The sequence below is a fragment of the Quercus lobata genome, chromosome 5, assembly GCF_001633185.2.
Source record: "Quercus lobata isolate SW786 chromosome 5, ValleyOak3.0 Primary Assembly, whole genome shotgun sequence".
NCBI classification, from domain to species: Eukaryota; Viridiplantae; Streptophyta; class Magnoliopsida; order Fagales; family Fagaceae; genus Quercus; species Quercus lobata.
The window spans coordinates 6,621,816-6,636,543 of record NC_044908.1 but is presented as its reverse complement, the minus strand read 5'-3'; positions in this window follow the sequence as shown (position 1 = coordinate 6,636,543).

The following is a 14,728-nucleotide window of genomic DNA, read 5'->3' as shown; positions in this document are numbered from 1 at the left end:
TCACTTGCATGCCTAACACTCAACCAATGCACAATACATAAAGTATATGCATCTAGGAACAAAATCCTACTAGGACACAAGAGTGAGAATATTTAAAGAAAATGCATAACATTTAGCTAGAAGTATTGGGCAACAAAACATAAAGGCTGCATAGCATGGTACAAACCATAAAAGCCTACAAAACCTCATGGAAACAAACCCTAAAAGCTTACAAAAGTAACATGGGCACAAACAAAGTATTTTAAATAAACTAAAAGTGCTTAAAGTTTCTCTCCTTCAAAATGGATGAGAAGCTGTGAAGCACTTGGAACATATATACCTGTAACTTGAAACACTTGCACAAAACACATTAGACACTTAAGGTAAAGCAAGTAATAAAAGGACAAGTATAATGTAATAAGTAAAAAGTGATCAAGTAAACATGTTGTGAAACATATGAGCAAATTAATCATACACCAAAATAGTCATAAAGGAATGACTACAATGATCACATAGCAAAGCAAATGATCATCTGAACATGCATTCAAAGAAGCACAATAGCATAAGGATGTATGCAGGTCCAACAAACAAACACAATGCAATACAAGAAAACAAGCATAAAGGGAAACAAACAAAACAAAGTTTTCTTATTAACTCAATATCTTCTCCCCCTTGGTATATGCGTCTTCCCCTACAAATGTGCATGAGAAATAGAATTTCTCCCCCTAAGGATGTGCATAAGAGTCATATAGAAATAACAAAACACTTCGGTATACTATTCTAGAGTATACTTTCCCCATTTTTGACACGAATGGACAAACGGGTCAAGGAGAAAAGAGGACAAGAGATGAAGGAACAAACAATGCTAATAATGCATAACGGGTGTAAGATGAATGAGAAAATGAAGCTCAATCCTAAGACAAAATAAAGTGCTACAAAGCATAATGCAAATATGACATGCTAGGATGAAAAAACAAGGTATAGACCAATGCATGACAAGGGTAGCAAAGGTATGTGCAAGAGGTAGCTACGTGCAATGTATGACCAATGCATGAAAAATGCACATGTGGGGCAAGGTGTGTTAAATACACGACCAATGAACCAAACATGTTCCTAATGAGGAAACATAAGAAACCCCAAAGTTTGGTACTCATTGGAGACCAAACAAGCGAGAAAGTACCTAAGAGGCATTTTATCAAACACCTAGCATGCACACTATGAACAACAATGTGAAACAATGCATGAACATCATGAAATCCACCCTTAATACATGTTCTTTTTGCCACAAGTGGCCAACAATCAAAGAAAATCATTAAAAGAAACCAATCCCATACAAAATTTTGATAAAAATTAAGTTTTCCTAACCCTTATGATGAAAATCCCAACCAAGAGCACAAAACTCACCAAAACATATTCCAAGGATCCAAATCAATGAAAAGAGTTTAAAATTACCTTAGAGAAGTTAATGGAATGAAAAACAATTCAAATTGGTTGGGTTTTGATGTAAAAATATTGAAAGAGGGGTTTTAGAGAGGATAGGAGAGGTTTAAAACAAGTTTCCCACGAAAAAGCTCTTTAAAAAGCTGATTCTGGGCGTTTCGCGACTGGGCGAGTCGCCAGATTCAGTCGCGAAAATTTTCGCAAGTCACGAGTGAGTCGCCAAAGCTTTTGGATGAACTCTTAATTGGGGTTTCGAGACTAACGAGTAACCAGCTGAGTCGCGAAAACCTCTGACACCTGTTTTTCAACACAAAACATCTTTAAACAATGAAAAACAAAGTAAGCACTAAACATGAACACGAAGAGTGATAAAAATCACTTCCAAAAATATATAAAATTATCAAAAATATTTTGGATTGATCCATATATAGTTGAGCACACACACATCACATTTAAAAAAGTACAATCGAACAAGTGAATAAGGAATTCATTGAACATTATGCATGTGTGTTGTGTGTGTATCAAATGTGGAATAGTCCTTAGTCAAGAGTGAAGTTTCAATGATCAATTCAATTAAGTCATACACAACTAGTACTAAGTCAAGTGGTCTATCTCAATTATAGAAATGAACAAATATGACCTCTCACAAGAAAGTGATTACATATCTTTGAAGCTTTTCATTTGGCTTCTTTGCAATTCATAACATTTGATCATTTTGAATCAATACATCTCATTTTGAGATTGATGCTTGAAATTTTTGATATTTCAATTTGATGAACAAGCCTTTGGCTTTTGGGCATCATACATTTTCAATACAAGTCATTTTCCCTTTTTCCTAGTCAAATACTAGTAAGTACGACGGCTTTTGCAGCTCATTATCTCTTTTCATTTGAGATTTACATTTGTTGAGCTCTTTAAGCAAAAATAATAAAAAGTGTGGAAAGATATATAGACACAAGTTTATGCAAGTATCAAAATCATCAAGACTATTGATCAATCATTCATGACAAGCTTGAAGATCGATTTACAACAATCACACATAGATTTCAAGATTTTTCCCTCAAAAAAATAAGTGCATAAAGAACAAGCTAAACTCATAAATGCATAAAGCCATTTGTACGAAGGTACAAAGCAAAACTCACATGTCATATGTGCTTAAATATATATGATCAAACTTTTTAAATTTTTCACTTTTTATGTGGTTTTGGATTTTTTACTCATACAAAACAAAAACACAAAAAATAAGATCAAATGCAAAAATAATCAAAACAATGCATATAAAGAGATGCATGATGCACAAATACTTGACAATGAAGCATCTAATGCATGAAAGGTTCCACAAAGATTGAAAGAATTAGATCAAGGACCAAAAGAGCAAAAGCTCAACCATAGGAACCCTTTCTCATCCAAACAGAGCGATTATTTGGAATAAGTGTCTCAAAAGAAGTGAAACGAGAGTTGGAAGAATGAGAGTCGGAGATGCACATAGTCAAGGAGTTAAAAGCATTAAACATTTTCTTTAACAAAATGCTATTTTCACTCAAAACCGGTTTATTCTTTTTAGCACAACTTCCAAAAAGCTCATGTTTGTTTTTTCCTTTGATTCTTTTAAAAGTATGAAACTTAGAGCATTGAGGTCTTAGATGACCAAAGGCACCACAATTATGACAAACAATGTGTTTAGGTCCAATAGGCTTTTTGGGAAGGGAACTAGCAACATGGTTTTGTTCCCTCTTCAACTTATGACATTGAGGTCTTATAGGACCAATCACACCATAATGGTGGTAAGTTGGAACAAACTTAGATCCATCCAAAGCCTTAGGTTGAGACCTAAACAGAGGCTTTGACTAAACAGCCTTTCTCTCCACCCTTTGATTTCTTTTATGTAGAGGAATGTACATCGATTTTTCCTTTGAGGTAGAACACACAATAGGCACAAAATCGGGTACCATAACATATTGCAATAAATATTTTCATCATTTTTAACAATAGGTTCAGCAATCGAACACTTGGCATGCATCTTAAGATATTCATTTTCACATTTTAACTCATTAACAAGTTCGTTAGACAAAACAGGTTTAGCATCTAAGTCCTTATTCAAACATTCAAACTCTTTCAGATTTTCAATAGAATTTTCAGCAAGTTTCTTATATTTTTCAACCAATTTGTTGGATTCATTGAGCTTAGCAATCAAATCATCATTTTGACAAAATAATTTGCTCAAATCCTTATTAAACTTCTTAGCCTTTTTCTTCAAGAGTTTAATGTTAGGAATATCAATAACATCCAAAGATTCATGTAACATAGCATCACAATCATGAGGATTATCACTCATAGATGCATTTTCACAAACACATGGCATGTTACATTCATCATTAATCAAATCATTCAAAGAGACATACAAAGCATTATCCATGGCAAATAAACACAAGGGGTCAAGGATCACACTTAGGTATTTGAACCACAACAAGTGCACCCGCTCTAATACCAATTGAAAGTTCAATTAGTGTATAAAACACCTTGAACGTTTAGACCCCCAATTTATAAATTATCAATTCAAGCTTATTATCAAACAATTAATGTGCGGAATATGAACATAAGCATATAACAGAATTGATAAACAATCTTAGACCAAATAAAATCACATTCACAGGATAAATTAAATGGAAAAGATTAAGGGAAGAGAGATGCAAACACAAGGACAACACATGATGTTTTATCAAAGAGGAAACCGAAGCCCTCGGTGTAAAACCTCTCGCCGCCCTCCAAGCGGTAAATAATCCACTAAAGAATGTAGTTGGGATACATGAACAGTAGAAGACCCTCCAAGCCTAATCTACCCAGTGTACCTAAGCCCTCCAAACTCCTACTCCAACGAGGTTACGCCAAACCTATTTCTTTTTTAGCCTACCAGATTCCGCTATAGCCCATAGCATCAACCATTGTGAAATTGATCCCTTCTTAATTGCTTCCCGAAGCACCAAACATCCTTCTCACAGATATGAGTATGGTGAGAAAAGGTTTTGGTAAAGAACCTCTCAAGGATGTAACAATGGAAAGGAAGAGAGTAGAGGAATTTGAAGAGTCTCTATGTGGAGATTGTGGATGACTCAATCTTGTTTTTCTCTAGGGTTTCTCTCTCAAAATTCTCTCTAGAAGCTCTTTACATTTCGTGAGTATAAGGGTCTATATATAGTAGGGTGAGAAGGAATGTGAAAAGTCAGTTTTTCCCAAATAGGGTGGTTCGGTGAATTGGCCTCTCGACTAGGCTGAGTCGCGAGTTCAAGTTGCAAGCTAACGGCCTAGCCAACCTGGGACTTTTATCTTGTAGTGCAACATTTAGCATAACTCTTCAGCTCCCTTGCATGCTCCATACGTGTGCCAACTTTGGTGGCTTTCTAGTCACGAGTCACTCGCGAGTCTAGCCGCGAGTCTCTACATCCTTGCACAATCCTGATCATTTTTTTCACACTCTCTCACTCACTACCCTTACATGATTCCCACCTAAATACAGGATTACTAATTGCTAAAAAAATTGGTACGAAATAAAGCCAACAAGATGGTTGATAAAATTCAACCTTACAACAACAATTACATAAAGGGCGGTGTGTATAAGGCCCGGGAACGAATTCACTGCCGTATGGCTGACCGGCGATTACTCGCAATTTCGGCTTCATGCAGGCGAGTTGCAGCCTACAATCCGAACTGTCAAGATTTTTTCCACAATGAAATGAGTGCATAGACAACAAGCTATGCTCGTAAAGGCACAAAGCCATTTGTATGAAGGTACAAGGAAAACATGTGTTTGACAAAACATAGTAATGCCGATCAAACTATTTGGATTTTCTATTTTTATGTGGTTTTGGATTTTTGACATAAAAACTAGTAAAGATTGATCAAAAAGAAAACATTCAAAGCAATTAGAAACAAAGAAAATTTGTCAAAACATGCTATACATGTAACCAACAAAGAAGTGTGTGCTAAACACTAGTGAGATCAAATCAAGATAGATAAGTAAAGCACACACCACACATGAGATTCAAGGAATTGTACCAACGTCAATGGTCTTTCGGAGTGATTCAATTCGGGACCATAGGTTTGGTGAAGATATCCACTTTTGGTTGTCCGTATGTATGAATTCAAGACACATAACTTTATCCTCTGCCAAATCCTGGATGAAGTGGTAACGTATCTCTATGTGCTTTGACTTTGAATGCTGAACTGGATTCTTAGAGAGATTTATAGCACTGGTGGTGTCACAGAACACACATTATATCTTGAGGAATCTCGTAGTCATAAAGTAGCTTCTTCATCCAAAGAAGTTGTGTGCAGCAACTCCTAGCAACTATTCTTCATCCAAAGAAGTTTTGTGCAACAACTCCTAGCAACTATGTACTCTGCTTTTGTCATAGAGAGGAACATGAAATTTTGTTTCTTGCTCGTTCAAGAGACAAGATTGTTCCCAAGGTAGAAACAGCCACCTGAGGTACTCTTCCGGTCATCCACACTTCCAGCCCAATCTGCATCTGAATAACTCGCAAGGTAAGCATTAGAATCCTTTGAGTACCACAAGCAATAATCAGGAGTGCCATTGACATATCATATGATTCGCTTCACCGCAGTTAGGTGGGATTCCTTTGAAGCAGCTTGATATCGAGCACAAACTCCCACGCTAAAAGCAATATCCGATTTACTTGCCGTAAGATAAAGTAAACTCCCAATGATGTCCTATACAAAGTTGGACTCACTTCTACCTCGGAGGGATCAAGATTAAGCTTTATAGATGAACTCATGGGAGTGGAGGCATTCTTTTTGGAATCTAATCCAAACTTCTTGACAATATTTCTAGCGTATTTTTCTTGTGAAATGAATATGCTTTCCTTCTTTTGTTTGACTTGAAGGCCCAAGAAAAATGTTAGCTCCCCCACCATACATCTCAAATTCTTTCTTCATCTCCTTGGAGAACTCTATAGCTCAAGCATCAGTGGTAGCTCCAAATACTATGTCATCAATATATACTTGACCCACGAGGAGGTAGTTTTCATCATTCTTGACAAATAGAGTCCAATCGGCATATCCTCTTTTGAATCCTCTATCCAAGTGGCAATGTGTAAGCCGATCATACCATGCTCTAGGAGCTTGTTTCAAGCTATAAAGAGCCTTTTTCAATCTCAACACATGATTTGGGAAGTAAGGATCTAGAAACCTTTGGGTAGTTCAACAAACTCTTCTTCATTCAGGTATCCATTGAGAAATGCACATTTCACACCCATTTGGTAGAGTTAAAATTTCATAGTGCATGCAATTGACAGAAGGATGCGGATAGACTCAAGCCTAGCTACAAGAGCAAAAGATTCATAAAAATCTACTCCTTCTACTTGAGTGTAACCTTGAGCCACCAACTGAGACTTATTCTGTATGATCTTATCATCTTCATTGGTCTTATTTTTGAAAATCCATTTGGTGCCGATGACATGAACGTTGTTAGGCCTAGGAACAATTTCCCGTACATCATTTCTCACAAATTGATTTAGCTCTTCATGCATTGAGTCCACCCAATTCTAATCTTAAAGGGCTTCTTCTACCTTTTTCGGCTCAAATTGGGCAAAGTAGCAATGGTATTTTACATGATTGGCCAGAAGTATGTTTCCTTTCCTAAGGTGAACACCTTTATCTACAGACCCAATGATGTTACTGTCTGGATGGTTTTTAACCACTCTTGATGATGGCTTCTTTGAGATGGACAATTCATCATTTCGGGAGATAGGAGGATGAACTTCCGAAGGAGTGAGAGGACTTGATGTTCTAGACATTGACCTTGTCTCCATTCTTGAGTTCACAGGAGTCGATTTCTTTTCTGGTTTAAGTCCTTCTACTTCAATATCTAGGGCTTCGACCTCAACGGTGAGTTCTTTGGAGCTTGTTCCTTCTCCATCATCATCAATCTCTATTTTTGTTATGGCATCATCAATTGCCACATTGATGGACTCCATTACCGTCTTTGTTCTCTTGTTGAAGACTCTATATGCCCAGCTAGTGGTAGAATAACTAAGGAAGACGCCTTCATCACTTTTTGAATCAAATTTTCCAAGGTTCTCACGATCATTTAGAATGTAACATTTACTTCCGAATACTCAGAAGTACTTCACTTTAGGATTCTTTCCATTCCAAATTTCATATGCGGTCTTCTTAGTTCCCGCTCAAAAGAATATTCTATGACCAATGTGACAGGAGGTATTCACAGCTTCTCCCCAAAACTTTTAAGGAATTTGCTTGTTGAGTAGCATAACTCTTGCCACTTCTTAAATCATCCGATTTTTCTTCTCAACCACCCCATTTTGTTGAGGAGTTTTAGGGGTTGAAAATTCCTTTTTGATCCTATTCTTCTCATAAAAAGACTTAAATCTTGCATTCTCAAACTCCTTGCCATGATCACTCCTTATCTTGACAATAGGAACCCTTTTCTCGTTTTGAAGTCTCTTGCATAGAATTTCATCTTCTCACATGTTTCTGATTTTTCTCTAAAAAATTCCACCCAAGTGTATCTTAAGAAATCATCAACAATGGCCATGATGTACCTTTTTCCTCCTAGGCTTTTAGTTCTTGTGGGCCCTATTTGATCAACATGAAGAAGCTCTAAATAGCGTGAAGTAGATATCACATTCACCTTTTGATGATTTCACTTTGTTTGCTTCCCCATTTGACATGCACCACAAATGGTCTTCTCCACCTTTCCAAATTTTGGAAGTCCTTTAACAGCTTCAAGTTTAGACGCTTTAGCCACTTGTTTGAATTTTGCATGCCCAAATATTTGATGCCAAAGTTCCAACATGTCAACACGAGCACTTCTGTAGGAAATTTTTGACATAGGAACTACTCCATAGCAATTGTCGGTAGTCCTATTTCCCTCTAAGACTTGAATCCCTTCTTCACCAGTGATTACACACCCCTTCTTTGAGAATTGAACAAGGGAGTCCTCATCACATATTTGAGTGATGTTTAAGAGATTCACCTTAAGCCCTTTGATGTATAAGACATCCTTCAATAGAGGTAATTCCGGTATCTCAACAATCCCTTTGCCAAGTACTTAAGCATGACTTCCATCACCAAATGTCACATAGTCACCAACCTTCTCTTTAAGTGAATTAAACAATGATTTATCTCCTGTCATATGGCGAGAGCAACCACTATCAAGATATTATAAACATGAATTAAATACCTTCAAAGAAGTGTGCACAAATAAGCAATCATGGGACTAGCATTCTTGACCTTCAAATAGAAAATTATCTTCATTTACCACTCTCTTGTTAGATTGAATTTTCTTTTTAAGATTATCAACTTTATCACACAATCTTCTATTCCTTCTTTTATACTTCTTAATCAAAGAATTTGACTCACATAGACTACTTTGTAGGATATGATTCTCATTTTCAAAATATTGTAGCATGTGAACAAACATTCTAGCATATTTCTTTCTTTTTAATAACTCTAGGAGTTCATTGTTAGGACAATCTTCAAACATACTCATAGAGTTATTATCACAAACATTTAAACCAAAATTCAACATAGCCTTTTCCATAGCTTCATCCATAGCTAAGGGGTCTAGAATCACACTTAGATAATTAAACCACAGAAAGTGCATCCGCTCTGGTACCACTTGAAAGTTCAATTAGTGTGTAAAACACTAATGAATGTTTAGACTTCCAAAATTAACAATACTAACACAAGCTTATACACAAAAAATATACGTGTGGAATGATGTACATAAGCTATAACCAAATCAGTAAAACACTCTAAACCATAATTAATCACAAACACAACATCAATTAAAAGGTAAAGAGTAAGGGAATAGAGATGCAAACACAAAGATAACACCGGCACGTGTTATCGAAGAGGAAATCGAAGAACTCAGCAAAAACCTCTTCGCTACCCTCCAAGCGGTCAAATGATCCATGAAAGAATGAAGTTAGGATACATGAATAGCAGAAGACCCTTCAAACCTAATCTACCCAATGCACCTAAACCTTCTAAGCCTAATCTACCCAATGAACCTAAACCCTCCAAGCTTCTTGCTCCAACAGGGTTATGCCAAACATTGTTTTCTTTAGCTTCCTGGATCTCGCAATAAGCCCATTGCATCAACCAAGTGAATTGGTCATCTTCGAACTACTTCCCAAGCATCGAAATACCTCATCACAGATATAGGTATGGTGAGATAAGGATTTGGCAAATGTACCTCTCAATGATACGTCAATGGGGACAGTGAGAGTAAAGGAATTTGGAGAATCAAATGACAAAGACTGTTGATGAGTCAATATTGTTTCTCTCTCAAAATTCTCCATGGAACCTCTCTACATTTCGTGGATATAAGGGTATTTATAGTAGTGTAGGTAAGGAATGTGAAAAGTCAGTTTTCATCCAAACAGGGCATTCTGACGACTCAACCTTACTAGTGGAACGAGTTGCAAGCTAACTACCTGGCCAGACTATACATTTTGTTTTGTAGTGCTCTAGCTGTCGTGACCCTTCAGCTCCTGCATGCTTCACATGTGTGCCACTTTGGCGAATTACCAATCGCGAGTCAGTCGTGAGACTCCTTTGATTGCACACAATTTGAGATTTGTAAGGTTGAATTTAATCAACCATCTTATTGGCTTTATTTCGTACCAAATTTGCTTATAATTCAAATTTTAGAAACCCTGTATTTAGGTGGAAATCATGTAAGGATAATGCATGAGAGAGTGTGAAGAAAAGCTCAAGATTGTGCACTCAGTAAGGGACTTGTGACTGGATCTTGCGGCTTGCAAGTCACCAAAGGATGCACACGAGTGAAGCATGTAGAGCAGCTGAACAGTCACATCAGTTGGAGCACTACAGGACGAAAAGTCCAGTTTGGCCATTCAGTTAGCTTGCTGCTTGGACTCAGGACTCAGTTAACTCATGAGGCCAAGTCGTCAGTCCACTCTGTTTGGGAAAAACTGACTGCTCGCATTCCATACACACACTAGTATAAATACCCCTTATACCCATAAAATGTAGAGAGCTTCTAGAGAGAAACCCTAGAGAAAAACAATATTGACTCATCCACAATCTTTACATAGTGACTCTTCAAATTTCTCAACTCTCACCCTCTCCATTGTTACATCCTTGAGAGGTTCTTTTGCCAAATCCTTTTCTCATCATATCCATATCTGTGAGAAGCCTTTTTGGAGCTTTGGGAAGCAGTTCGGTAGAGACCAATTGATATTGGTTGATGCTATGGGCTATAGTGGAATCCGGTAAGCTAGAAAAGACAAAGGTTCAGCGTAACCTTGTTGGAGCAAGAATCTTGGAGGGCTTAGATACATTGGGTAGATTTGGCTTAGAGGGTCTTCTGTTGTTCATGTATCCCAACTTCATGTTTTAGTGGATTATTGACCACTTGGAGAGTGGCAGAGAGGTTTTATGCCGAAGACTTCGGTTTCCTCTTCGATAACACATCTCTATGTTGGCCTTGTGTTTGCATCTCTCTTCCCTTAATCTTTGCCATTTAATTTCTACTGTGGTTGTGATTTTATTTGGTTTAGATTGTTTTATCAATTCTGTTTTAGCTTATATTCATGTTCCGCACACATATTATTTGATAATAAGCTTGAATTGGTAATTTGTAATTTGGAGGTCTAAATGTTCATAGTGTTTTATATGTTATTTGAACTTTCAATTGGTATCAGAGCGGGTGCACTCATTATGATTTAAATACCTTAGTGCGATCCTTGACCCCCCTTTAAGATGGACCGGTCTCAATCTTTAAATGCACCACCATATTTTGATGGTAGAATTATGCCTTTTGGAAAGTCCGAATGAGGGCATTTTTATGTTCAATAGATGAAACTCTTTGGGATGATGTTGATATTGGATGGACTAGGCTGGACCCTACCAAATCGATGTGGGATAAGGTAGCTCTCATGGCGTCCAATGCGAATAGTAAAGCACTAGACGCTATTTTTTGTGGTGTATCTCTAGATGAGTTCCACAGGATATCTTACATCACTATTGCGAAAGAGGCATGGCAGATATTGGAGAACACTTATGAAGGAATGAAGAAAGTGAAAGACACTAAGTTGCAGATGCTAACCACCCAGTTTAAGGAGTTAAAAATGAGTGAGGACGAGTCTTTTGACTCCTTCTATAGTAAGCTGAATGAATTGGTCATTGGCAAGTTTAATTTGGGTGAGAAAACGGAGGATTCCAAGATAGTGAGGAAGATCCTTCAGTCACTGCCAAAAAGCTTCCGTGCCAAGGTTACAGCGATTGAAGAGAGTAAGGACCTTGATGATATCAAAGTCCAAGAGCTGACTGGCGTGTTTCAGACTTATGAGTTGTCATTTCCTGTACAAAGGAAGAGCAAATCTCTTGCTCTTAAGACTATTAATGAAAGGGTAGAGATTCACAACTCATCGGATGAGGATGTTGTTGAAAAAAATATTGCTTACCTTGTGAAAAATTTCCGGAAATTCTTGAAATTCAAGAATAATGGAAAATTTGGTGATAAAGGGAAATTCCAAAGTGCCGGAAAGGAGAAAAGGGAATTCAAAAGGAAAGATGGAAAGGAGTCCTAATCTACTCAAGGAGTCACCTGTTTCGAATGCAATAGACATGGCCACTTCAAGAAGGAATGTTCTAATTATTTGAGAATGAAGGGCAAGGTGTATGCCACCACTCTTAGTGACTCAGACTCTTCCAATTTTGATTCAGAGAAAAGTTGTGATGGAGAAGGGAATTACTCCGGTTTTATGACTATTGATCATATTAAGTCTTTGGAGGACTTGAGTTTGCTTGTAGAAGAGCTAGGGGAGCATAGTGATGAGGAATCAATGGAAGTTGTAGAAGAATTGGATGTTGAAGAAGATGAAAGTAATGCAAGTCTTCAAGGAAACTACAATTCCCTCCTTGAGAAGTCAGGAGAATATACAAGGCTGGCCATGGCAGTTGTGAAAAAGATGAAAAAGGCAGAGGAGGACTATAGAAGTCTTCTGTACGTTATAAGGAGGCCAAGTGTGAAATAGAGACGCTGAATGGTAAGCTAATCGAAGCTTACACAAAGGTAATATTCCTTGAGCTTGAGGTGGTTCAAGCAAATGCCAAGATAGAGAGGGTCTCCACTAAGAAGCTTGATGAAGTCCTTTCTCATCAAAAACCTTTCTCCAATAGAACCAGATTGGGATATACTCTAGAAAGTAGTTTAGCTGTCAATATCACCAAGGAAGTGAAGTTTGTGAAGGCCAAAGAGTCAGTAATAGTTGCCACTACTCTTGAGAAAGTAAAGGTGGAAAAGAACAAAAATATGGCTAACCAACGGGTGTTGAATAAGCCTTATAACCAATCAGTGGTCAGGTTTGAAGCCAAAGGGAAATCACTTCCAAAATCGCAAAGAGGTCCTAGAACAAAACATTTATGCCATCATTGTGGACTTCAAGGACACACCAGACCAAATTTTCATTAGCTTAGAGCATTGAAGAATGCAAGTAATCAGAGGTCAAGAGAACCAAGAAACGACAAAAGGAATTGGGCTGTTGAGCAATCAAGAGGTCGAGTTGGTGATTTCGGAGTGATGGATGTGATGAAGATAATTGATGCATTCACCACCTGTTTGGCAAGCTTCAACCAAAGGTTTGAAAGCCACAACTCTCATACCCAATCCTATAGGGATATCACCCTAAACGCACATGACATGTGGGTGAACAAGGGTACTCATGCATAAGCGTTACGACATGTCCATGCATTAATACTTCCTATGCTTTATGACTTTGATTGGTTGTGTACTTTATGGTTAGATGCTAGCTTGGTTTGAAATATTGTGTTTGTTTTGTTTGCATTATTTTAAAAAAAATGTTTTTACATTGTTGTTTTTGATCAATCTTTTCTTGCTTTTGTGTCAAAAATCCAAAAACACATAAAAAGTAGAAAATCCAAAAATTTTGATTGACATTGTTGTGTTTTGTCACAAGCATGTTTTGCCTTGTACCTTTGTGCTAATGGCTTTGTGCGTCTACGAGAGTAGCTTGTTCTCTATGCACTCATGTCATTGTGGGAAAATTCTTGAAATCTATGTGACTATTGTAAATAGATCTTCAAACTTGTTATGAATGATTAGTCAATGGTTTTGTTGATCTTGAGACATGCATAGACTTGTGCCTATATATCTTCCTACTCTTTATTTTAATGTTTTTGCTTAAAGAGCTCAACAAATGTAAATCTCCAAATGAAAAGAGATAATGAGCTGCAAAAGCTGTCGCACGTACTAGTATTTGACTAGGAAAAAGGGAAAGCAACTTGAAATAAAATGTATGATGCCCAAAAAGCCAAAAACCAACTCATCAAATTAAAATATCAAAAATTTCAGGCATTGATCTCACAATGAGATGTAATGATTCAAAAAGATCAAACGATAGGATGTATATGAAGCCAATGAAAAGCTTCAAAGTTATGTTATCAAATTTATGTGGGAGGTCATATATGCATATTTCTATAATTGAGATGGGTCACTCTATCTAGTGCTAATTGTGTATACCTTGGTTGAATTGATCATTAAAGCTTCACATTAGACTAAAGACTATCTTTTTGTCTATGTTCAAGGAATGCTTTATTCATTCGTGTGATTGTACTTGATTAAATGTGTTTCACATACTCAATCTTTGATGATCAAACACAAAAAGATTTTTAAGTGTTTTTTAATTTTTTTTGGAAAGTATTTTGTTTTTGCAAAAATATAAAAAATTTCAAAAACCAGTGTTGCCCTATTCTGGTGACTTGGTCGCGGGTCAGTCCAGTCGCATGCCCCTAGTCACGAGCTTATAAAGAGGGTTTTCGTGACTCACTGGCAGGTCAATGTCCTAGTCGTAAAAAAAACTTAGAAAATTTTTCAAAATTTGGGCTTTTAGGTTTCTCGCGACTTGATGTGGTGACTTGTTCGCGAGTGGAAGGTACAGTCGCGAGAGTCATACCAAAATTTTCGTGACTCTCTCGTGAGTGGAATTCCAGTCGTGAAAAACACTTAGAAAAAATTTTCAAAATTTTTGTCTCTAAGGTGTTTGGCGACTTGTCCTGGTGACTTGTCCACAACTTAACTCAGTCGCAAAAATGCGTGTTTTGCGTTTCAAGGTCCGTTTTTAAACTTTTTCTGTTTTCCCTTGAATATTTTCAACTGTTCATTGCCTTGTCCTTTCAACTCTCTCTCAAACTCACCGTGTCACTCTCAAAAACATTCATTTTTCTTCAACATCTCAATTTCATTCTTCAAGAAAAGGAATGGGTTTTCTTATTTTCTTTT